The sequence below is a fragment of the Lynx rufus genome, unplaced genomic scaffold, assembly GCF_022079265.1.
Source record: "Lynx rufus isolate CCGP_SWC_20201006 ecotype Redwood Valley unplaced genomic scaffold, mLynRuf1.p SCAF_2, whole genome shotgun sequence".
NCBI classification, from domain to species: Eukaryota; Metazoa; Chordata; class Mammalia; order Carnivora; family Felidae; genus Lynx; species Lynx rufus.
Genome location: NW_025814834.1, coordinates 207,576,847 through 207,600,462, shown reverse-complemented (window position 1 = coordinate 207,600,462; position 23,616 = coordinate 207,576,847).

Below are 23,616 nucleotides of genomic sequence, written 5' to 3'. Positions count from 1 at the left end.
GCAGACCGGAAGGCGGCGTTGCCGGGGTGATCGTCCGGCTGCGGCCTGCACGGCGACGGGGTCTCCTTCGCAGAGGGGAGGAGCGGGATGGTTTGGGGGAGCTCGGCGACGGCTTGTCGCTCCTGACCCTTCTTCCCCTTGGACGCGCGGCGCACCGGCCACAGTTGACGTGCTCGTGGCGCCCTGGTCTCGATCCCTCTGGTTTCCTGGGCTTACTGGGTCGTTTGATGGGTTCTTGGATGGCTCCAGTCAGTAGATTGAGAAGAAAGAAGAGGACGAGTGTTAGCAGGCACTTAGGAGTATTGCACATTTAAGCTGATGGCAAACCTTGAGCCTTGGATTTTATTCTTCCACTTTACAGACGCGAAAACTGAGGCCGGGGAAGTTAGGGAATATACACAAAGTCACACTGCTAATGAGTGCTAGGGAGGAATTTATCGCAATCCAGAGCCCTTAACCTCCAAGAGGGCATATTATATCACCAAAGTAGCCCTTTAATCTGCCATCACTCCTACAACAACATATTTGTTAGCTAATAATTACAGCTATTTTGTTGAGTGCCTGTTATGTGTCAGGTACTGTGACAGAAGTATTACGGACATGCCATTTAATCCTCACAAGACGACTATAGAACAGCTTCCAGACTATCTTCTGACCTCTTTAGTGATCTCTTAACTAAATCAGAAGATACACAAAATCTTACCCAAAACATCCGTGTGTTCATCAAGCTAGCTTCTACAGGTTACGCTTTAAATTCTTGAAAATGTAGGAAGGTACCCACTGGTCAAAATTAATATGTAAAATGCATCTAAAATCTGTAAATTTCGCCACAAAAATAAAACCTCTTTACTAAAGAAATTGGCTATCCATGACATTTTCGACCACATTCCTTAATTATCCTTGGAGTCAACCAAGAATTACGTGGAGTCTAACCAAGAACATGGGGTTAGAATCTCCAGATTGTTAACATCCCCAGATACTTTTGATGATTTTCAATCCAAGAGGTGATCGTGAATTTGTCACACGCACAAACACTTAAAATGAAGTCTAACTTTAATTTTTTTAATGGAACTTGCCCAAAAGTTAATAACACATTGTGTTGGCAAAGGTGCAGGGACAGAGGCTGTCATATATTGCTGATGGGTGTGAAACTGCACATTCCTTATAATTAACAATTAGGCAATTATGATCAAGAGTAAAAGTGCCCACACCCATTGGCCTAGAAATTCCACCTCCAGAAATTCTCCCTACATAAATTCTTACACATCTGAACATGACAAATATACATGATTATTCATTGCAGCATTGTTTTTAATAACAAGAATAAAAACAATGTCAACGTTATCAATAGTTAATTGGTTAAGTAAGTTTTAAAAATAGGTGTATACGAGGGGCACCTGGGTGGCTCAGTCAGCGGCGTGTCCGACTTCGACTCAGGTCATGATCTCACAGCTTGTGAGTTCGAGCCCCGCGTCAGGCTCTGTGCTCACAGCTCAGAGCCTGGAGCCTGCTTCGGATTCTGTCTCACCCTCTCTCATTCTGCACCTGCCCCGCTCACGCTCTGTCCGTCTCTGTCTCTCTAAAAAATAAACATTAAAAAAAATTTTTTTTAAGTAGGTGTATATGAGCATAGTAATGTGAAAACGCAAAGTGCAAACCTGTTTAAGTATGATCCCATTTATTTTAAAAAGGAGGGAGGGAGTGCCCGGGTGACTCAGTCAGTTAAGCATCCTACTCTTAATCTCAGCTCGGTCATGATCTCACAGTTTGTGGGTTCAAGCCCCATGTTGGGCTCTGCACTGATAGCATGAAGCCTGCTTAGGATTCTCTCTCTCTCTGTTCCTCCCCCACTCGCGCATGTGCTCTCTCTCTCTCTCTCTCTCTCAAAATAAATAAACTTTTTTAAAAAGGAGGGGGAAATATATATGTTTACATATATCTAGAAAGATTCATAAAAAGCTGATGATATTGGTTGTTTACATAGAAAGGAATCTGGTGGCTAGAGAACAGGGTGACTTTTGACTCTTTTGTACCTTTTGAGCATGAACGTATGGCATGTTTTGAACTAATAAAACTTGATTTTAAAAAGAACAAGAAGAACACGCCGCTCCACAACCCACGATTATGAGAGCCTCCTGCACCCGAGGCTCTGGCTGGGCACTAGAAGATACAACCGTATATACCCAGGCTCTGCCCTCTGGCAGTGTAGGGTCTTGGGGAGAAGCAGAAATGGACAGTTATCTGCTATCCGGGCCCAATGGAATTAGGGCAAGCAAAACTCCGCCCGCATAGGGAGGTGCAGCTTCCTCTCCTCACTAGGGAAGGAATTTGAGTTCTGTAAACATGACGGAGGGTGGAGTGGGGAGGTGGGAGTAGGAAAGCCTTCATGCAGAGGAAGGAAAATAAACAAAAAGTGCAAAGCTACCGAGAGCTGGCTGGGACAGCCCGAGCCCAGGACACGTGATGACAGAGAACGGGGAGCAAGTAATTAAAAAGGAAGGTGGCAGTCAGGTCCTGTAAGCTCCTAAATGTCAAAACAAAAATTTCAACTTCTTCATTTGGGAGATGCAATCTAGTAAAGCTGGCTGAGAACCAGCAGCACGTGATCTAATCTGGTTTTGGGTTTTTTTTCTTTTTCATCATCAAAATCCCTATATCCTTAGCACACAGCAAGGGGAAGAACAAAAAAGGAATGTAAAAACGCAAACAGGTGTGGCACCTCCACTAAAGGGTCCTTGTTTATGGGTTCTGATTATTTGCTTTATTCTACAGACCCTTTCATGGGTTCCTTGGGAGCTTGTTAAAAGACCATCAGTCTTAAATGAAACAGTTTGATTTTAACCAACCCTGCCATTTCTTTGCCAAAGGCTAAAATCCTTCATTAGCCATGCTGAGCACAGTCCTATTGGGCCATTTTGAAATGTGCACGATGTGGATCTTGTTAGGAACGATTGAGAGATGGGCAGTTTCCGCTGCAGCCAGATGTCCCTAGGGAGCCATTCCCAGCTCAGAATGGCTGTCCTCATTGAATCATGAGGTAAAGATGAGCCTCTGATTTCAAGAGAGTGAGTTAAGTTCATAACGCACCAGGCGGAGACTCTGGGAGGTGGGAGTTGGGGGGCAAACCTGAGAGAGATGGGTTACCAAGGACACTGCCACCACTGGAAACACTGAGTACCAGACTTTTGTCATTGATTTTCTCTTAGAGGAGCAACAGTTCTCTGTGAGCCTCTTAGGCTGTCCGTCCAGTGAGGCATTTAGCAGAGTCCAGGCACCAAATAAAAGGAAAACTGGCATCTTAGCCGCTGCACTGATGTTCCCAGACAGGTGCCACAGGAGACAGAAAATAGAAAAGATTCACATCCGATTGTCATTCAGTGTCCTTACAGAACTTTTCATGGGGAGAGCCACGAACATCATAAGTATTAGGAATTATATAATGTATTTAGCATATTTTTAATGAGCATTTTCCGCATGCTATGTACTCTCCCAGATACGGTGGGTCATGAGGATAATGTACAGGGCATGCCCCCTAACCTCTCGCAGAGTACAGGAGACTTTTTCTTCTTTTCACGATGATTGAAACTACACCTGTTTGGGTAAATAATCTGAGATGACTTCCTAAGATAGAACATACCAAAGAACAGATATATGAAAAACAAATACAGAAATCAATCACTTAGGGGAACCTGGGTGGCTCAGTCAGTTGAGCGTTGACTCTTGGTTTTAGCTCAGGTCATGATCTCAGAGTTCATGGGTTCGAGCCCGGCATCGGGCTCTGTGCTGACAGCACGCAACCTGCTTGAGATTCTCCCTCTTCCTCTGCCCTCTTCGCTCACTCTCTTTTTCTGTCTCAAAAATAAATAAATAAACAATTTTTAAAAGGCAATCAATCAATAACAAAAATCAGCTAAAGGAAGCAAGAAACGACCTGTTACTAGGCCCCTAGAATGAGTTAATCGTTACAGTTGGACACCATCCTTGACTGTGAGCTTCCCAACAGCCATGGCAAAAAGGAAATATGTTGATCTAGTAGAAAACATGGGGCAGCAATCCCTATCAAAATAACACCAGCATTCTTTGCAGAGCTAGGACAAACAATCCTAAAATTTCTATGGAACCAGACAAGACCCCGAGTAGCTAAAGCAATCTTGAAAAAGAAAACCAAATACTGGAGGCATCAAAATCCCAGACTTCAAGCTATACTACAAAGCTGTAATCATGAAGACAGTATGGTACTGGCACAAGAACAGACACTCAGACCAATGGAACAGAATAGAGAACCCAGAAATGGACCCACAAACGTATGGCCAACTAATCTTTGACAAAGTAGGAAATAATATCCAGTGGAATAAAGACAGTCTCTTCAGCAAGTGGTGCTAGGAAAACTGGACAGCGACATGCAGAAGAATGAACCTGGACCACTTTGTTGCACCAGACACAAAAATAAACTCAAAATGGATGAAAGACCTAAATGTAAGACAGGAAGGCATCAAAATCCTCGAGGAGAAAGCAGGCAAAAACCTCTTTGATCTTGGCCACAGCAACATGACTCTGGAGGCAAGGGAAACAAAAGCAAAAATGAACTAATGGGACCTCATCAAAATGAAAAGCTTCTGCACAGCAAAGGAAACAATCAGCAAAACTAAAAGGCAACCGACAGAATGGGAGAAGATATTTGCAAATGACATATCAGATAAAGGGTTAGTATCCAAAATCTATAAAGAACTTATCAAACTCAACACCCAAAAAACAAATAATCCAGTGAAGAAATGGGCAAAAGACATGAACAGACACTTCTCCAAAGAAGACATCCAGATGGCCAATCGACACATGAAAAAATGCTCAACATCACTCATCATCAGGGAAATACGAATCAAAACCACAATGAGATACCACCTCACACCTGTCAGAATGGCTAACATTAACAACTTAAGCAACAACAGATGTTGGCGAGGATGTGGAGAAAGAGGATCTCTTTGCACTGTTGGTGGGAATGCAAATTGGTGCAACCACTCTGGAAAACAATATGGAGGTTCCTCAAAAAATTAAAAATAGAACTACCCTACGACCCAGCAATTGCACTACTAGGTGTTTAACCAAGGGATACAGGTATGCTGTTTCCAAGGGGCACATGCACCCCAATGTTTACAGCAGCACTATCGACAATAGCCAAAGTATGGAAAGAGCCCAAATGTCCATCGACGGATGAATGGATAAAGAAGATGTGGTGTGTGTGTGTGTGTGTGTGTGTGTGTGTGTATTATATATACACAGTGTAGTATTACTCAGCAATCAAAAAGAATGAAATCTTGCCATTTGCAACTACATGGATGGGACTAGAGGGTATTATGCTAAGCGAAATTAGTCAGAGAAAGACAATATCATATGACTTCACTTATATGAGGAATTTAAGATACAAAACAGATGAACACAAGGGAAGGGAAGCAAAAAGAATATAAAAACAGGGAGGGGGGACAAAACGTAAGAGACTCTTGAATATGGAGAACAAACTGAGGGTTACTGGAGGGGTTGTGAGGGGGGGATGGGCTAAGTGGGTAAGGGGCATTAAGCAATCTACTCCTGAAATCATTGTTGTACTATATGCTAACTAACTTTGATGTAAGTTAAAAAATTAATTAATAAATTTTTAAAAAGAAAAGAATCATAACAAACAAGCCTTGCTAAATTTCCCCCAGTTAACTACACTTACTTCATACCCTTTGTCCTATCACACTTCTCCACAACTGCCCATCCTTCATCAAACCTAGCGCAAAAATGCTCAGGTTTAAACATTTCTTCAGGTTAAAAATAGAACTACCCTACAATCCAGCAATTACAATACTAGGTATTTACCCAAAGACCACAAAAATCCTAACTCAAAGGGATACAGGCACCCCAATGTTTATAGCAGCATTATCTACAATAGCCAAACTATGGAACTAGCCTGTGTCCATCAACTGATGAATGGATAAAGACAGAAGATATAGTGTGTGTATACATGTACATATATATACATATATGCACACACACATATATACATGCATGTGTATATACATATATATACACACACAATGGAATATTACTCAGCCATAAATAAAGAATGAAATCTTGCCATTTGCAACAAAATGGATGGGGCTAAAGAGTATTTTGCTAAGTAGGTCAGAAGTCAGCAGAGGAAGAGAAATACCGTATGATTTCACTCGTATGTGGAATTTAAAAAACAAAACAAGTAAGCATGGGCAGGGGAGAGGCGGGCAAACCAAGAAACAGACTCTTAACTATAGAGAACAAACTGATGGTTACCAGAGGGGGGGGGAGGGGGGGGGGAATGGATAAACTGGTGATGGGGATTAAGGAGGGTATTTGTTGCAATGAGGACCAGGTATTGTATGGAAGTATTGAATCACTAGATGGTATAGCTGGAACTAATATTACACTGTATGTTAACTAACAAATTTAAGTAAAAACTTGAAATATAAAAAGGAAAAAGGAAAGAAAACATGGGCAAGCATCTGAAAGATCGGTTCAAGGCAGTTCGTGAAAAGTCTGATGAAGAGGGAGGGACCAAGTTGTCCGCAGGTCAGCAAGATGGTTCGCAGTCCATCTCTGAGGATGCTGCTATCAGAAGCTCATGGAAGGATGTAGGTTTCGAGGATTTCCCAAAAGAGGTTGCACCCACAGTAGGGGGTGGGAGGGGTAGTGGACGCCCAATGGGTTTCCTTTCTCTCAGTTTCCTTTGGGCCAGGGCACCTACTCACCATTGACTGACCAAAGGTTCCAGCACAAAGATGGGAGATCTTCTGGAAAGCAAAATGGCCTGTGAGGATAGAGTGCTTAGGGCTTGGCCTCACCAGCACCGCAAATCACAGGAGAAGTATCAGTCTCTAGACGGGGACTGATCTGTCACAACTTCACTTTGAAACTCCTCAACATACTATGTTATGAACTGTAATTTTCTTTTCTTAAACAGCTTTATTGACATACAATAAACTTAGTTTTGACATCTGTACAGACCCATGAAACCCTTACCACAATTAAGATAGTAAACATATCCATCACCCCAGAAAGTTTCCTAATATCTCTTGGCGATCCCTCTCTTCTGCCCCACCGCTGCTTCATCCCCAGGAAACCACTGATCTGCTTTCTGTCACTATAAATTAGTTTGTGTTTTCTGAAATCTTATATAAATGGACTCATGCAACATATACTCTCCCTTCTCTGGCTTCCTACACTCAGAATCATCATTTTGAGGTTCAACGATGTTGTTGCACGTATTAATAATAGTTCATCCTTTTCTTATTGCCGGATAGTATTCCATTATGTAGACACACCACAATTTGTTTATCTGTTGACCTGTTGATGAACATTTGGGCTGTCTCTAGTTTTCAACTATTACAAATAAGGCTGCTTTGAACATTCACGCTCAAGCATTTGTATGGACATAAGCTTTCACTGCTCTGGGACTGGGATGTCAGGTCATACGGTAAATAAACATGCAACTGTTTAAGAAACTTCGAAACACTTTCCCAAAATGGTTGTACCATTTTATGTTCCCACCAGAGGTGTATGTGAGTTCCAGATCTTCCACACCCTCACCAACATTTGAAACGATCAGCCTTTTGATTGTAAACATTCTAATAGGTGTGTAATACATTTCATCATGGTTATAATTTGTATTTCTCTAATGACTAATGATGTTGAAGATTTTTATGTGTTTATATGCCACGTGTCTATATTCGTGGGTGAAGTGTCTGCTCAAATCTTCCTCCCATTTCTTTTTTTGGTTGGGCTGTATGGCTTTCTTTTTAATGTTTTTTTTTTATTTTTGAGAGAGAAAGAGAGGGAGCGTGCACAGGAGCGAGCAGGGTAGGGCTAGAGAGGCAGAGAGAGAGACACACAGGATCTGAAGCGGGCTCTGCACTGACAGCACAGAGCCCAACGTGGGGCTCGAACCCATGATCTGTGAGATCGTGACCTAAGCTGAAGTCAGACGCCCAACCAACTGAGCCACCCAGGCACCCCTGTTGGGCTGTATTACTTTCTAATTATTGAGAGTTCTTTATATATTTTGGATACAAGTCCTTTATCAAACGTGTGATTTGTAAATATTTTCTTTAAAAAAAATGATTTTAAGTAATCTCTACACCCATCGTGGGGCTCAAACTCACAACCCTGAGATCAAGAGTCACATGGACTGAGCCAACCAGGTGCCCCATAAATATTTTCTTCAATATCATGTCTTGACTTATTCTCTTAAATTGTCTTTTGGGGAGCAGAAGCAGCTGACTTTTATGAAGTCCAATATATCAATTTTTTTTTCTTCTACGGACCATGTTTTCTGTGTCGCATCTAAGAAATCTTTACCTAACCTAAGATCACAAAGATTTTCTCCTGGCTTCTCCCCAGAGTTTTATAGTTTTCAGATTTACATGTAGGTCTACAATCTATTCTGCATATATGATGCTCCAGGCGCTGGGCTTTCTGTGTGCCGTCTCATGCTAGTAAAGTGGTTATATACCATCTTCCTCCCCATTTTCAGATGAGGACACTGAGGCTCAGGGAGGTGATGTGGCAGGGTTTATCCAACTTCATCGTTCTCCAGATCTACGTGCTTAAGCACTAAACTATACCGGCTTTCACTTCATTCATATCGTTGGCCCTGAAAACAACTTAGTGATTGGTCGGTCATTTCCTACCCTGAATCCCACAAGTTACTCCCACTCAAAGATTTAGTCAATGACAGCCCATTTGGGGAAATCGTCTAGGAACCAGGACTCCTGAGCTCTAATCCTGACTCAGGTGGGTTTTATTACTCCAGAAAAAGATGGAAATCATTTGTAAAACGATATCCAAACGTCCTTCGACCTCCACATTCCATGATTTTCCAGCATTTTCCCAGGAACAGGTGCAGTCAGTGCTGCAGTGGATACTTTTAGCCACAAGGAGGCGCGAGGAGCACAAGAAGCAGCAGGTGAAAAGCTCGAGAATGCAAGGAACTGGGATGTAGGGAGGGGAGAAAAGGAAAAGGGAGGGAGCACTCAGGCTAACTGTGGCCCCACGCTGGGCTGTATCCAGGCGCTCGACTATGCCTCAGTCTTGTTATTTCCCAGCAGGTCCTGTGACCCTCACCTGTTGTTACTTTCACCCCCAGCCTCACCTGGGAAGTTCAGGAGCCGCCTTAGTTGTTAATGGCACCCCTTGCCCAGTTGGAAGGACCAGCACCTGGGTATTGGAAAAGGAGGATTAGGCAAGCTTGAGCCCTAGGGTCTGCCATTTACCAGCAGGGCAAGTCCCAGCCCCTTCCTGAGCCTGTTTCTCATCTGTAAAATGGGAAACCAGAAGTAGATGATCCCCCAGATTATCTTCCAGCTGGGATTCTATTCGAGCTACTTAAAAATTCGAGAAAGAAACATTCTCCTCCCCAGGACAAACCATTTCCCCATTCTGAGCCTGTGTTTTCTTAGCCAGAAAGGTAGGTAACTGCTGTCAGCCCACATAAGCAGATGTGTGGGAAACTGCTACGGACAGGTTAGGAATCATTCTCCTTTTAATTACTGTTTGTGTTCTTGGCTTGCCAAATGCAGTCAAGGAGTTCATAAATTTGAACAATTCTAGTTTTTTTAACTAGTTGAATCTGTTTGTCATCATTTGCTAGGTTACTGTTGTAGTTTCTTTTTTTAATATTGATTTTGAGAGAGAGAGAGAATGTGTGCGCAAGTGAGGGAGGGGCAGAGAGAGAAGGAGAGAGGGAGAATCCCAAGCAGGCTCCTCGCTGACAGCGCAAAGCCCCACGTGGGGCTCAATCTCAGGAACCACGGGATCATGACCCGAGGGGAAATCAAGAGTCAGACACTCAACCAACTGAGCCACCCAAGTGCCCAAGCAGTTTCTGGGGGGAAGATTTGCTGTGGCCACAAGATAAACGGTTTACATTAAAAGTTTAATAAGAAAATCAAATTTGGCCAAATGGCAAATGAGTAACACACAGATACAGATGATACACAGGCCCAGAGGAGGAAAACATTGCCGTAGGGTTTCTACAGTTAGGCAATAACAATAGCAGTGACATTCACTGAATACCTACTATGCGCCAGGCACTCAGCTAAGCAGTGTGCACACAGAGTCATCCACCTTGGATTCAAAGGGGGATTTTGGGGGCCGCCTACCATACCTGCAGTTATGTATGTGCATGTATAGGGGGCCCCTGGGTGGCTCAGTCGGTTAAGCATCCAACTTCAGCTCAGGTCATAATCTCATGGTTTGTGAGTTCGAGCCCCGTGTTGGGCTCTGTGCTGACAGCTCAGAGCCCGGAGCCTGCTTCAGATTCTGTGTCTCCCTCTCTCTGCCCCTCCCCTGCTCATGCTCTGTCTCTCTTTTTCTCTCAAAAACTGAATAAACGTTTAAATTTTTTTTATTGTATGCATACATGTATAATGACTCATTTAAGGTCCGTCTCTCCTGCCAAATTTTAAGCTGAATGAGCCCAGAAGCTGTAGCTGTCTTGTTACCTGCTGCATTTTCAGCATCTAGCCCAGGAACTGGTATTTAGTAGGTGCTCAATAAATACTTGTTGAATAAATAAAAGAATGAGCAAACCCATCCCAAGCTCACTCCCAGTAGAAAAAGTCCTTCTATACTGACTCAGAGAGGGTCATCCAGCCTTTACTTGAATAATTCCTTTGGTGGAGAACTCACTACCTCACGGGAGTCTATTGGCAGCCATCTGTGTCTCTGGCACTTCCCCTTCTTGGCCCTGGTTCTGCCATCCCGAAGCTCTGACCATCCTGAGGAAAAGGCTGAAACATTGAGCTCCTCTGCACACCTCAGAAACTTCCTTTGAGTTCTGCCACCCCTGAGCACACCTAACTCTAATGGAGGGAAGCAGAGAAACATTACGGTGGCTGAAAAGAGTACAAGATGGGAGGAAGTTGCCTATGTGTGAAGCAGATGGGACAGACCCTGAAGAGGAAACAGATCATAAACACTGGAGAGGAAGAGATAAATGTAGGACCCTCTGTGGAACCACGTGTTGCAAGAGGTGGACCTTGGCTTCGGCCCCAGCCAATCACGGTGGCCCTGGTCCCCTCACCAGGGATTAGCTTAGGAATGAGCACATGACCCAGTTCTAGCCAATGAGCTGGGAGAGAAGGTCTGTTGAGGGGCCTCAGGAAAGTTGCTCTTAAGAAGCACAAGTTGAAAGAGCTGGTCCCTTTTCTGCCTCTGACGGAGGGATGTGGGTGTGATGCACCTGTTGAAGCCCTCTTGCTGCCACAAAGACCAATATGTGGAGCAGGGAAAAATCCAAGAAAATCATAGAGAAGCAGAGCCGGAACTTTGATCAAACTGTGCCTGAAGGTGTTCCATCCCTGAATTTCTTGTCAATGGGATAATAAAGCTTATTGTGTAATCCCAGTGAATTGGCCATTGGTAAGTACTACCACCAAGAGCATCCTAACAGATACACAGATTAAAAAAAAAAAAAAAAACTACAGGAATGAGGGCTTTTTCAGGGACAAATGCGGAAGCTCAACTCTAACATGTTTTCACAAAAAATAGAATGCATTGGGTCAAATAACTGAAATGTTCAGGGTTGGTTGGATCCAGGACTCAAGTCATGTCATCAGGACTCACCTTTTTCTCTTTGCCTTTTCCATTCTTTTTTTTTTTTTTTTAGTTTTTTTTAAACACTTATTCATTTTTGGAAGACAGAGAGAGACAGAGCGCAAACGGGGGAGGACTAGAGAGAGAGGGAGACACAGAATCCGAAGCAGGTTCCAGGCTCCGAGCTGTCAGCACAGAGCCCGACGCAGGGCTCGAACTCACGGACCACGAGATCATGACCTGAGCTGAAGCCGGCCGCTTAACCGACTGAGCCACCCAGGCACCCCTCTTCTGTTCCATTCTTAGACAGTCATTCCCCAGGTCGTAAAATGGTCACTCATTGCACCAGACCCACATCCTCACAGCTTTGCAGTCCCAGTGGAAGAGGACTTCTCTTTCCTAGTGGTTTCAACAAAGGTCCTGGGATTCAAGTCCCGTGGACTTCCCTGGGTCACACATCCATCCCTGAGCTAATCACTGAGGTCAGGGAAGAAGGAATGCCGTAGCCACTCTTAGATGTGTTGTGGGGTGCGGACTGGCCAGAGATCAGAGTGCTGTTCAGTTCCATCCAAGAAATATCTACTGAGTGCCTTCTATGCAACAAACACCGCACTAGGCACTGTTACCCAAAGAAGGGGAGACGAATTAGTGTCCACTCTCCCAGCCATAAGACAAGTCAGAGCGACAAGAGCTCTGAGAAATTCACAAATGATAGCTGACCAAGTTATAACCAACACAACCACATTCTTGGCACAATAGCTTGTGTTACAGCCCAGCCAGTCCTTGGCAGTTGTGGAATGGGCTATAGTTTGCTTTCTTAGCCTAGAAGCCTGCTGGCTTTGATCCAGTCGTCGAGGTTCTTCAGGATGTGCTCATTAATATGTAGACGTATTTGGCCAATGTGATCAACTAATATAACGTTTTTAACCTGCAATTACAACGTACAAGTAGAGTTTATATGGGGCAAAAATTCACTTAGTTACAAGTCAGTGAAACTCAGCTGAGGGCCAAGACAGAGGTACAGCCAGTGAGCACTCTAGGATACAAATGTAAGGAGGCACTCATTCTCAGGTTCATACAAGCAAGCTCGCCTTGCTCTGGTCCCAGCTCTGGCTCAACTCAAACTAGCTTGAGCCAAAAAGGAAAAATTATTTACAAAACAATATGCTAACTAGGGAAGGTACAGTGGTGAAGGCCGCCTATAGGGCACATGGATCTAGGACTCAAATGCACCCGTATTTATTCATTCTCTTCTCTTCTCCCCTTCCCCTCTTCCACCTCCTCCTTCCTCCTCTCCTCTGCCTTTCTCTGCCTTTTTGTTTCATCTGTCCTACTACCATTAGTCCTTCTCCTTATAATTACATCATAGTCGCAAGCAGCACCAAGTTAAGCCCCTTATCTTGCAAGCAAAATGGGAGGGGGCACCGGGAGAGTTTCCCAATAGTTTCACTCAGGAAAAATCTCAGGGAAGACCTCACATTGGTTACCTTGGGTCACATGTCCATGCCTGGACCAAACACTGTGGCCAAGGGGTGGGATAATATGATTGCCTAATCTAGGACATGCATTCATTCCTATGGTCCAGGGGCTGCAGGTTGAGACCAGAAAAGGATCAGATGAGCCCACAAACTCCTAGCATTTAAAGTCTGAAACATTCTAGCTCTTGTTTGTTTGTTTTTTCCATTGAAACAATTATTTTTAAATAACAGTTTGATAATCCAAGGTTTCTCAAAAAATGCAACAATTGAGTTACAGAAGAAGAGATTCCACGGCGGGGAGGGGGGGGCGGGGAGGAAGAGGTGGTGGGGGAAAAGGCTAGAAAAAATAAATCAGCAGATCAGTGAGGTCCTTTAATTAATTACTTTAATACATTTGTATCAAAGCCTACTGCTTGGTGGAGTCTGGACTCTATAATCAGTCAATAGCAAGGAGTTTTTGACAGAGCAGAGGCATGTCAGAGTGAGAGAAACCACTCTGAAAAGCCACCAAACTGTGTGGCCAACACCTTTCAGGCCGGGACAAGAGGTAACAAGGCCCATGTGCTGGAGAGGACCGCAGAAGCCGGTGGCCAGCACTCACTAGCCACATCTTCTGTGCCCACCTACTATGGCATCTCGTGGGACACATGGTCCCCAGGAACTCAGAGGACTTCCTGAGAGTCATGCCTGACACACCTTCACCCCATATGACTCCCTGCTCTTTCCCAGGCAGACCCACTCAATGCCCACCTTTCAGTCCTGTGGCCATGGGTCAGTCACTTGAGACCTGACCCTTTACCTCTACTCATTTCTCCCTCTACTCAATGTTTACCATGTACAAATAGCTCCCAGGTACACATATATTGAGAAAACTTTGTGTTGAAATACAGCTAGTATTTACAGAGTGCTTAATCTATGCCAAATCCTTTGTATTCATTATCTAATCAAATCTGTGTGACAACGTGTGGCAGAGACAGCTAACTGCACCCCAATATTCGTCCCATCCTTTCTTTCCTTGTCATAAAAGCCCTCAGTTTTAGCTGGGCATATAAAAACTACATTTCCCAGCCCTCCTTGCAGCAGTATAACCATCTAAGCAACTAGGTTCTGGACAAAGGAGAGGAAAGGGAAGTGTCACATCAAACTTCTAGGGAATGTTCTCAACAACACAGTATCAATTTAATCAACAGTAGGGAGGGGCGCCTGGGTGGCTCAGTCGGTTGAGCGTCCGACTTCAGCTCAGGTCAAGATCTCACAGCTTGTGAGTTCAAGCCCCACATCAGGCTCTGTGCTGTGCTGATAGCTCAGAGCCTGGAGCCTGCTTCTGATTCTGTCCCCCTATCTCTCTGCTCCTCCCCTATTCACTCTCTCTCTCTCAAAAATTAATAAACATTAAAAAGAGTAGGGAAGGGGCGCCTGGGTGGCGCAGTCGGTTAAGCGTCCGACTTCAGCCAGGTCATGATCTCGCGGTCCGTGAGTTCGAGCCCCGCGTCGGGCTCTGGGCTGATGGCTCAGAGCCTGGAGCCTGTTTCCGATTCTGTGTCTCCCTCTCTCTCTGCCCCTCCCCCGTTCATGCTCTGTCTCTCTCTGTCCCAAAAATAAATAAACGTTGAAAAAAAAAATTAAAAAAAAAAAGAGTAGGGAAGGAAACACTTCATTAAATATATACATTGATCACAAGACACAGCCTGATTCTAGAAAGAGGCACATCCTCCTGTACTCCCTCCTTTGTTCCTGCTGGCTGGAATACAGTCAAGATAGCCGGAGCTCCAGCAGCCATAGTGGATCATGAGGGAGAAGCTAGGTGTTGAGGACAGCACAGCAATAACCTAAGTGGGACCTAGGTCCCCCAGTGGCTATAAAGCCACCCTGGACTTCTTCTACGCATCACAGAGGAGGGAACTTTTCTCTTTTTTAAGACACTTCTGCTTTGGCTTTTTTGTTACTCCCAACTGAACTGAATCTCAACTGCTAATCCTAACTCCCTGGCATTAGCTGTCCCTACCCACTTCCCTGCTTAATTTTTCTTCAGGGAAAATATAATTGCCACCACCTACTAAATTATATTTTAATAATGCGTATGTTTATCATTGGTCTGCCCCAGCAAAGTGTAAGCTCACAAGGGGCAGAGATTTTATGTTTTGTCCACTTCTGCACCCCCAGCTCTTCAGCAGTGCCTGACATATAGTGGATGCTCAATGAAAATGTGTTGCCTGGGCAAACAGAAGGATAAAGTTATGTCATAGAACGATCTTACGGATGAGGGTGCAGAGGCTTCGAGAGGGTCACCCAGATGGGTAGCGATGGAGCCCGGACGTGACGTGAACTTACACAGTCTGACTCCAGAACCCATGCTCTCAAACACTAACTAAGCTGCCACCCAACTCAGGGAAGCCCCTCAAAATCCTTCTAACCGGAACCATACCTTACTTCTAATGGGAAAGGCTACATTTCTTCAGGGAGGAAATATGAGCAGGAATCTGAGGCCAGAAAGATTCTCTGAGGTCTCAGGCTTGGTTACTAATGAATATTGGAAACAAAAAAAAAGGGGGGGGGTGAAAATCTCGTGCTTCCTTGATTCTAAGACACTACTGGTTATAAGACACACTGTCAATTTTATTGGGATGAGGGAAAGAAACACTTCATTAAATAGATACATCGATCATAAGACATCTTGATGTCAGAAACATTATAATGGAGTGGCCAAAATGCCTTTGAGAAAGCTGTTAGAGGTATTTCCTTAAGTGTTCCTCGAATGAATATGGTTTGGCCAATTTTTTCCATAAAAGAAGCTAACACAAGGCTGGGTTCTTTGCTTTCCACCCCCCACCTACATCTACGCCAGAGTTAAGCCCTCCCTTCCTCCCGGTGCCTTATGCACGCCTCTTTCTTTCAAGCTGCTGTGTAATTTATGTGTTTACTTATCTCCTCTGTAAGATTCTGGGCTGGAAAATGAAGATCACTGAACCGTGTCCTGTTTGCCCCTGCAGCCCCAGCACAGTCTAGCACATAGTAGGGTCTTAGGGAATGTTTACTGAGGAAATGTATGAATGAATCAACGAGCAAATGAATAGAACAATGGGTGAATGGTTATGCCTACACCTGTCAGATCCTCAGCCCATAGGGGTGGGAGTGGTTCCCATGTATGTCCCTGGTAGAACCCAAGCAAAGCTCCAGGGATTTGAACAGCATCAAAGAAGGGAGGGACAGAAGCCAGAGCTCCTTCCAAGGATGAGGGGAAGACATTGGTTATATGACCTTGTAGAAAAGAGCTGCTTTTACACTGGGGGAGGGCTCCAGCCTCTAACCCAAAAACCTCAGTGTCTCATCAATTCTGGAAGGAAATCTGGTGCTGCTGAGCTCACCTTCCCCCTCCTCAACTCACAGGCAGGAAGAAGGCAGGACACATTTTCTCCCTGAAATATGCAGAACGGTGGTTGCCATGAGCACTGAGATCCGCATGTTGCTTGACATCCGTTTTTTTAGAAGTTCAGTTGCCATGGTAACAAAATACCATGTGCAAGACTGAAGATGAATCTCTCTAGCTCGAATCTGAGGGAGACAGAGGCTCTTTCTAGACATCTCCTGGTGTGGCAGGGTGGGACCGAGCCTTCCACCTCAGGACTCAAAACACATCAAAGAATTCAATCGAGTTGCACTGAAGCAGCCTGCCAAGACGTGGCTGATGGAAGGGGAATGCAGCTCCCATCATCAACCTGGCTGGGTTGGGGGGCTACCCAATACCCTCCTTGAAGCCACCCGAGGCACTGTGGACACTGCCTGCCACAGGTGGCATGTGCTTTCAAACAGCAGTCACTGCTGCTGGTGACACATATCCCAAGAACAGGCAAACACGGCCACAGGCAAAACAGCAAGTGTTCATGCCACAGAAATATTTATTGAGCATCTACGATTAGCCATGGATAGTCCTAGGCACTGAGGATACAGACAAAAACCCTCCTCGAAGAGTCTAAATCCTGCCCTCAGGAAGACAGATGATAAATACAGAAGTAAAATATGGTTCATCAGAAGGTGGGGTAGGTTGACGAAGGCGCCTCGCCCCAAAGATGTTCTACGTCCCTATGGATTTGTGAATATTTTGCCCTGTGTGGCAAAAGGGATTTTGCAGATATGATTAATTCAGGAATCTTGAGGTGAAGGTATTATCCTGGATTATCCAGGTGGGCCCAAGGTAAACAAGATGCTGTGCTGCTGGCTTTGAAGATGGAGGAAGGGGTCACAAGCCTAGGATTTAGGCAGCCTCTAGAAGGTGGAAAAGAGAAGGAAACAGATTATCCCTTAGAGCCTCCAAAAGGAACGCAGCCCCATGGCCGTCTGACCTCCACAGTTGTAAGATAATAAATTTGTGTTGTTTTAAACCCCTGTTTGTAGCCACTTGCTACAGTGACAATAGGAAATTGATACAGATGGAAACACATGTCAATGGAGAAAAATACAGCAGAGAATAAGGGCAGAGAGTGCCGGTACAAGGGAGGAGGTCGAAGTTCCAAATGAGGTGGTCCGCAAGCCACTCTGAGGAGGTGGCATGTGAGCAAAGGCGTGGAGGAAAGCATGAGGGGAGTGGGTGTCTGAAGAACATTCCTGGCCAGGGGGATGGCCAGGGGGAAGACCTCTAGGTGGGAGTGTGCCTGACCCGCTGGAGGATCAGCAGGGAGGCAAGTGTGGGAATAATCGAGAAGTGAATAATAGGAAGTAAGGTCAGCCAGGCTGAGGGGGCAGCTCATGGGCTTAGTAGAACACGGGAAGTCTATAGACTAGATGTTTGTGTCCCTACCCACCAAAGTCGTGTTCAAACTCAATCCCCAGTGTGATGTTGTTAGGAGGTGGGGGCCTTCGGGAGATGATTAGGTCATAAAACCAGAGCCCTCATGAATGGAATTAGTGCCCTCATGAAAGAGACCCCAGGGAGCTCCCTTTCCTCTTCCACCACTGAAGACACAATGAGAATGTGGTCCTCTGTGAACCAGGAAGCAGGGCCTCACTAGACACTAAATCTTCCCGAGCCTTGATCTTGAACTTCGCAGCCTCTGGAACTGTGAGAAATAAATTTCTGTGGTTTCTAAGCCACCCAGTCCGTGGCATTTTGTTATAGCAACCCAAAGAAAGTGAGACAGGAACTCCCAAAGGGCTTTGAGTAGGGGTGGGACATGACTGGATTTACCTTCTAAAGGGGTTCCTGTGTTGAGAATAGCTGATCAGGACCCTGGACAGAGTTAAGAGGGTAGTAAGGAACGGGGTGTTGGGGGGACAACACGGGGCCACACTGGGGGCCATGGGCGTGGTGGGAAGGGAGGAGGGGGTCAGACCCCAGATGTTCTTGGAGGGAGAGCTGACGTGAGGCAGATGGACTGGTTGAAGGCGGGAAGAAAAGAGAGGGGTCGAGATTGATGCTAAATTCTTGGCCAGAGCAACTGGCAGGCTGGCCATCACTGGTTTGGGCCATTTTCATTTTGAGAAATCTATCTGACCTGCGAATGCAAGATAGGAAAAGAGTTTGGAGTTCAGAGAGAGGTCCAGGCTACAGACAGAATTTGGAGGCCGCTGGCTTATAAAATGGTATTTCAGGCTAAGAGCCCAGATGAGATCACCCAGGGAATTCAGGCACTCCACCACCACCACCCCCCGCCGGAGATCAAGGAGATGGGGAGGACTCAGCAAAGCAACTTGAGAGAGTGGCCGTCGAGAGACCAGGACACCAAGGAGGGCGTAGAGACATGTGTTCCGGAGGAAGCGGTGGCCAGATGTATCAAATGCAGCCGGGAGTTCAGTAAGGTGAACACTGAAAATCGACACTGATTTAGCAGCTTGGCAGTCGGCGGTGACCTTGAGAAGCGTGGTGGAAGCCAAGGCCGGATAAGAGCGGATCCAGGAGAGTGGGAGGGAAGGAAGTGGACCCAAGAAACAAGTTTTCAAGTTTTGCTGCACAGAACAGCGGGGAAGATGGAGAGACGATGTCTGATCAAGAGAGGGCTTTATTTTAGTTTCGTTTTGCAGGAGATGAAAAATGACAGCGTGCTTGCATGCCGATGGAAACATATCCAAAGGAGAGGAGAGGGGGAAATGGAGCACCGGGAAGAAAGTGCAGGGGCTTTCCGGGAGTAAAGACCATGAGGAAGTGAGTGGGGTGGGCTCACTCCCTCCAGCAGGGGGGCTGCATTTAGGCAGCGCCGCCACAGCAGCGAGAGAGGGAAGCCAGCGTGCGAGCACAGAGCAGGTGGGTGGGTGGCTGTGCTGCTGAGTCTGAGGAAGTTCTCTTCCGACTGCCCCAATTTTCTTTGGGAAGTAGGAAGCAAGGAGCCTCAGCGGAGAGTGAGGACAAGGAAGGAGGCGTGGGGGTCTAGAGAGAGGAGGAGGTGTGAAGTCATCACGGAGAGAGGGAGAGTGAATGGACGAGGGACATATAGTAGAACCGGCTGGCAGTCTAAGGTTTGCTCGAGAGGAGTGGTCATGAATGGAGAGTGAGCTCCGGTTTCTGTGTTTGTCCGGCCACACTGAGCGGCACGGGTGCAGACACGGAGGAGGTGGCCGGTCGGATGAAGTGAGATTTGGGATTCTGCTCAGGTTAGTAACATAACCTGGGGGAAGGGCAAAGCACTTGAGGGGCTGGTGGGAGGCAGAATAAGGCCCCCCCTCCAAAGATATCCACATCCTAATCCTTGGAACCTCTGAATATGTTAGATTACCTGGCAAAAAGAAACCCATATTGAGGTGGCAGATAGAATTAAGATTGGCAATCAGCTGACCATGAAGTGGAGACATTATCCTGTACAGTCCACACCGGCCAAATGTGATCCCAGGGGGTCCTTATAAGTGGAAGAGGAAGACAGAAAAGAAAGAACTAAAAAAATGGCCGTATAAAGACTCAGCCCAGCATTGCTGACTTGAAGATGACAGAAGGGACAATGAGCCCAAGAATATGGGCTAGAAGCCCCTAGAAGCTAGAAAAGGCAAGGAAACAGAGTGCTCCCTAGGGCCTACCAACAGCTTGGTGTTAGCCCCATGAGACCCACTTCAGATTTCATACCTCTAGAACTGTAAGAGAATAAGTTTGTGTTGTACACAAATACCATTATGTCTGTGGTAATTTGCGATAGCAGCAGTAGGAGACTGATACAGGCATGTGTGAGGAACTCACAGCATTTGAGCGGAGTGAGGAGGGAAATGAACTATGAGCAGGATAAAAAGGTAGTAAGATCGATGAATTAGAGGGCCAGGTGGAGTCAAAGAATTGTTGGAGATGAGGCACTAGAAGATAAATTCGAATACGATGGCATGCTCTGAATTGACACGAGAATGAAGTTGCAGCTTTTGATAATGGCAAGGTCAAGGGTATGACCATGGGAATGAGTGCTGAGACGGGGCGGAAGACAGGATCCTCAGAGGAGGTGGTAGGGAGCCAGAATAGTGAGGAATCACTTTTGTGGATATCGAAATCACCAAAAAGAAAGCAGGAGTGGTACAGCAGAGAACTAAAGCCAGGAGTTAAAATCTTTAGGGAAGAAGGCCCCTGGGCTAATGAATGACCACAGCATGTGGGTGGCATGGTCCAGTGACATGGGAAACTTTTAGCAGCAGGGGGAAGGGATTTTGACTTGTGAGCAGCAAAGGCATGTGCCCCACTGAAGGTCCAGTTGCTTGAGAGGTGAGGGACAGGACCCACCCATCCATTGTGAGGGCTACAGGAAAACATTGTATGGGAATGCCACAGCTTAGCCTCTGTTGACCTATCATTTGTAACCAGCCTCTAAAATGCTTCCCAGTGGTCCAATTTCCCAGCACACACAACATGATGTGGGACTGGCCCTGTGTGACCAATAAAATCTGGCACAGAAACACTCTGTGACTTCTGAGACTAATCATAAAAGATTTTGCAGCTGCCATTTTGGCCTCTTGGCTCATTCTCTCTGGGGAAACATCAGCCCCCACGCCATGAGGATACTCAAGCAGTCCCATGAAGAGAAACCAAGGCCTCGGCCAACTGCTGGTACCATCTTGCCAGGTACAAGGGTGAGCCATGTTGGAGCGGCCCTCCCAGCCCCATTCGACCCTTCAGATGACAGCAGCCCCAGCCACTATCTGACTGAGATCTCACAAGAGACCCTGGGAATGGGCTGGCTGAACTGCTCTCAAATTTCTGACCCACAGACACCACGAGAGGGGACTAAATAATTGTTGTTGTTGTAAGCCACTGAGTTTTGGGGTGATTCATTACACAGATACTAATACACTAGTGCTCTCTTAACAGTCTCTCCTCTGGCAACGCCTCTAAATTTCAAATGAAATGACTTCCTCAGGCAGGTTGCCCCAGACCCCCTCTCAGAGCACTCCATTCTTCTCACCACATAATTAAATAATGATTTGTGTAATCGTTCATCTCATGTATATTCCTATGGCATATATCCCTCTCCCAAACAAGACCGTAAGCTCCAGAGAAGGACCGCACATGCCTTACGTCCTCTGTACCCAGGACTGGCCACAGAACAAGTAAGTGTTCAGAAACCATCTGTTGAATGGCTGATTGAGTGAATGAAGATGGGCCATATTTGGTTAGATTAGGAGGTCAGGTGGACGGTGTCATGCTGAGATCAGTATCATCACAAAATGGAGCCCAATTCCCCTCCTCTGGCCTTGTCGTCTCAGGGCCCAGTGGGCTGCAGGTGTCTCCTCTTGTCTGCATTCCTGAGATCCAGCTGTATCCAAATACTGGCCTTTGTTTAGACTGTTGTGTTTGTTATGCAAACACGACTTTGCTTTGAACTGGACTGTAATTTGATGGATGCACCAGGAGCTTATCTCGTGAATACAGGTGCACTGAAAAGAACGTTTCATCCATCACTTTGGTTTATCTGCTGTATTTAGACCACTCGGTACTCAGGCACCTGACTGTAGACTAATGCTATTCCGAAGGCTCCTGTACGCTCAAAATCCTCCAGAATGAATAGAAATTTTTGTCACATTCCTCTTTTTCTTTATTTCTTCCTCTATTTCTTATTTGTGGAATCATAAATCCACAGGCACAATTTTCCCAAAGGGTTAAGAGCATGCCAAACAGATTTTGGCCACTGTTCTGCCAGCGGTGTGGCCTTAGGGAAGCTATGCGTCCTCTCTGAACCTCAGTTCCCTCATCTGTAAAATGGGAATTATAATAGTTCCTGCCTTGCAAAAGTAATTGCGAGGATCAGTTACGATAAAGGAAAAGGTTTCACATAAGGCCTGGCACACAGCAAGCGTTCAGTAAATACTGGTTTATTATTATCAGAAATGAACAGAGACATGTGACTTTGAAATGAATACGGCTTCAAATCCAGCTTCAAACAAATTGGCAGGAATACTGTGGATGTTCATGAGCATTCTAGAACAAACACAGATTCTTCTTTCTAAAAAATGCACACACAAGTATATACCAATGTAGCACTAAAAGGCACACACACACACACACACACACACACACACACCTATAACTGCAAAGCATCCACATGGTAAATCATAGCTCATTTCTATTCATCCCTTATGTAATCACTTACAACCACCTGGATATTAGGAAAATTGTACTTCAAGAGCTTTGAAAACCTTGCCAAAATCTCTCTAAATGAAACCGTTCCCAGCCTTCAAGAGAAACATTGCACTACCCACCTTTTTCGGGGAAGGAAGGCAAGTAGTCCAAGGTCACAAAATGAGTCACTGTCAGAAGTGAGATTTTTTTTTTTAAATAAAAGTGTATGTGCCATCCTTTAAGGATAACGTACTGACGTACTGTCAGTTAGAGATTTGCTGTAAGCTGCTTCTCTCATAGTTAGGAGAATGACAACAGAGTCAGCTGTCAGGAACCCACCTTACTCAGCTGTCCAGCAAATGTCTTTTCAGAACCTACTATGTACCAGATGCTGTCCAGGGCACTGTGGAGTTAGCAGCCTCAAAGACAGATGCATTGCCTGCTCTCAGAGTGCTCAGTGACTTAGGGGTAGAGGGAGACAGGCATCCAATAAATGATGACATAAATAATGACATGACGACAATTCTGATAAATGCTTTAAGGGAGCCAGGAAAGGCAGAACCACAGGAAGTCAGGGGAGCTTAGGGGACTGTTTCTCTAGGAGTGGGGACATTTAAAAAAAAAAACAAAACTTTTTTTTTGTAATGTTTATTTTTGAGAGAAAGAGAGACAGAGCAGAAGTGGGGAAGGGACAGAGAGAGAAGGAGACACAGAATCTGAAGCAAGCTCCAGGCTCTGAGTTGTTAGCACAGAGTGCACACGGGGCTCGAACCTATCAACCGCAAGATCCCCGCCTAAGCCAAAGGCGGATGCTTAACCAACTGAGCTGCCCAGGCACCAACAGTGGGGACATTCAAGCATTGGCTCGGAAGATGAATAGGAAGGATGGGGATGAGCAGAAAACAACCTATAGAAAGCACATAATGGTGCTAGGGAGGTAGAGGGACTGGAAGGAGGCTCGCATAGCGTGCCTGAAGCAGAGAGAGGGTCTCCCAGGGAAGCTGGGGGAGGGGATGGAGT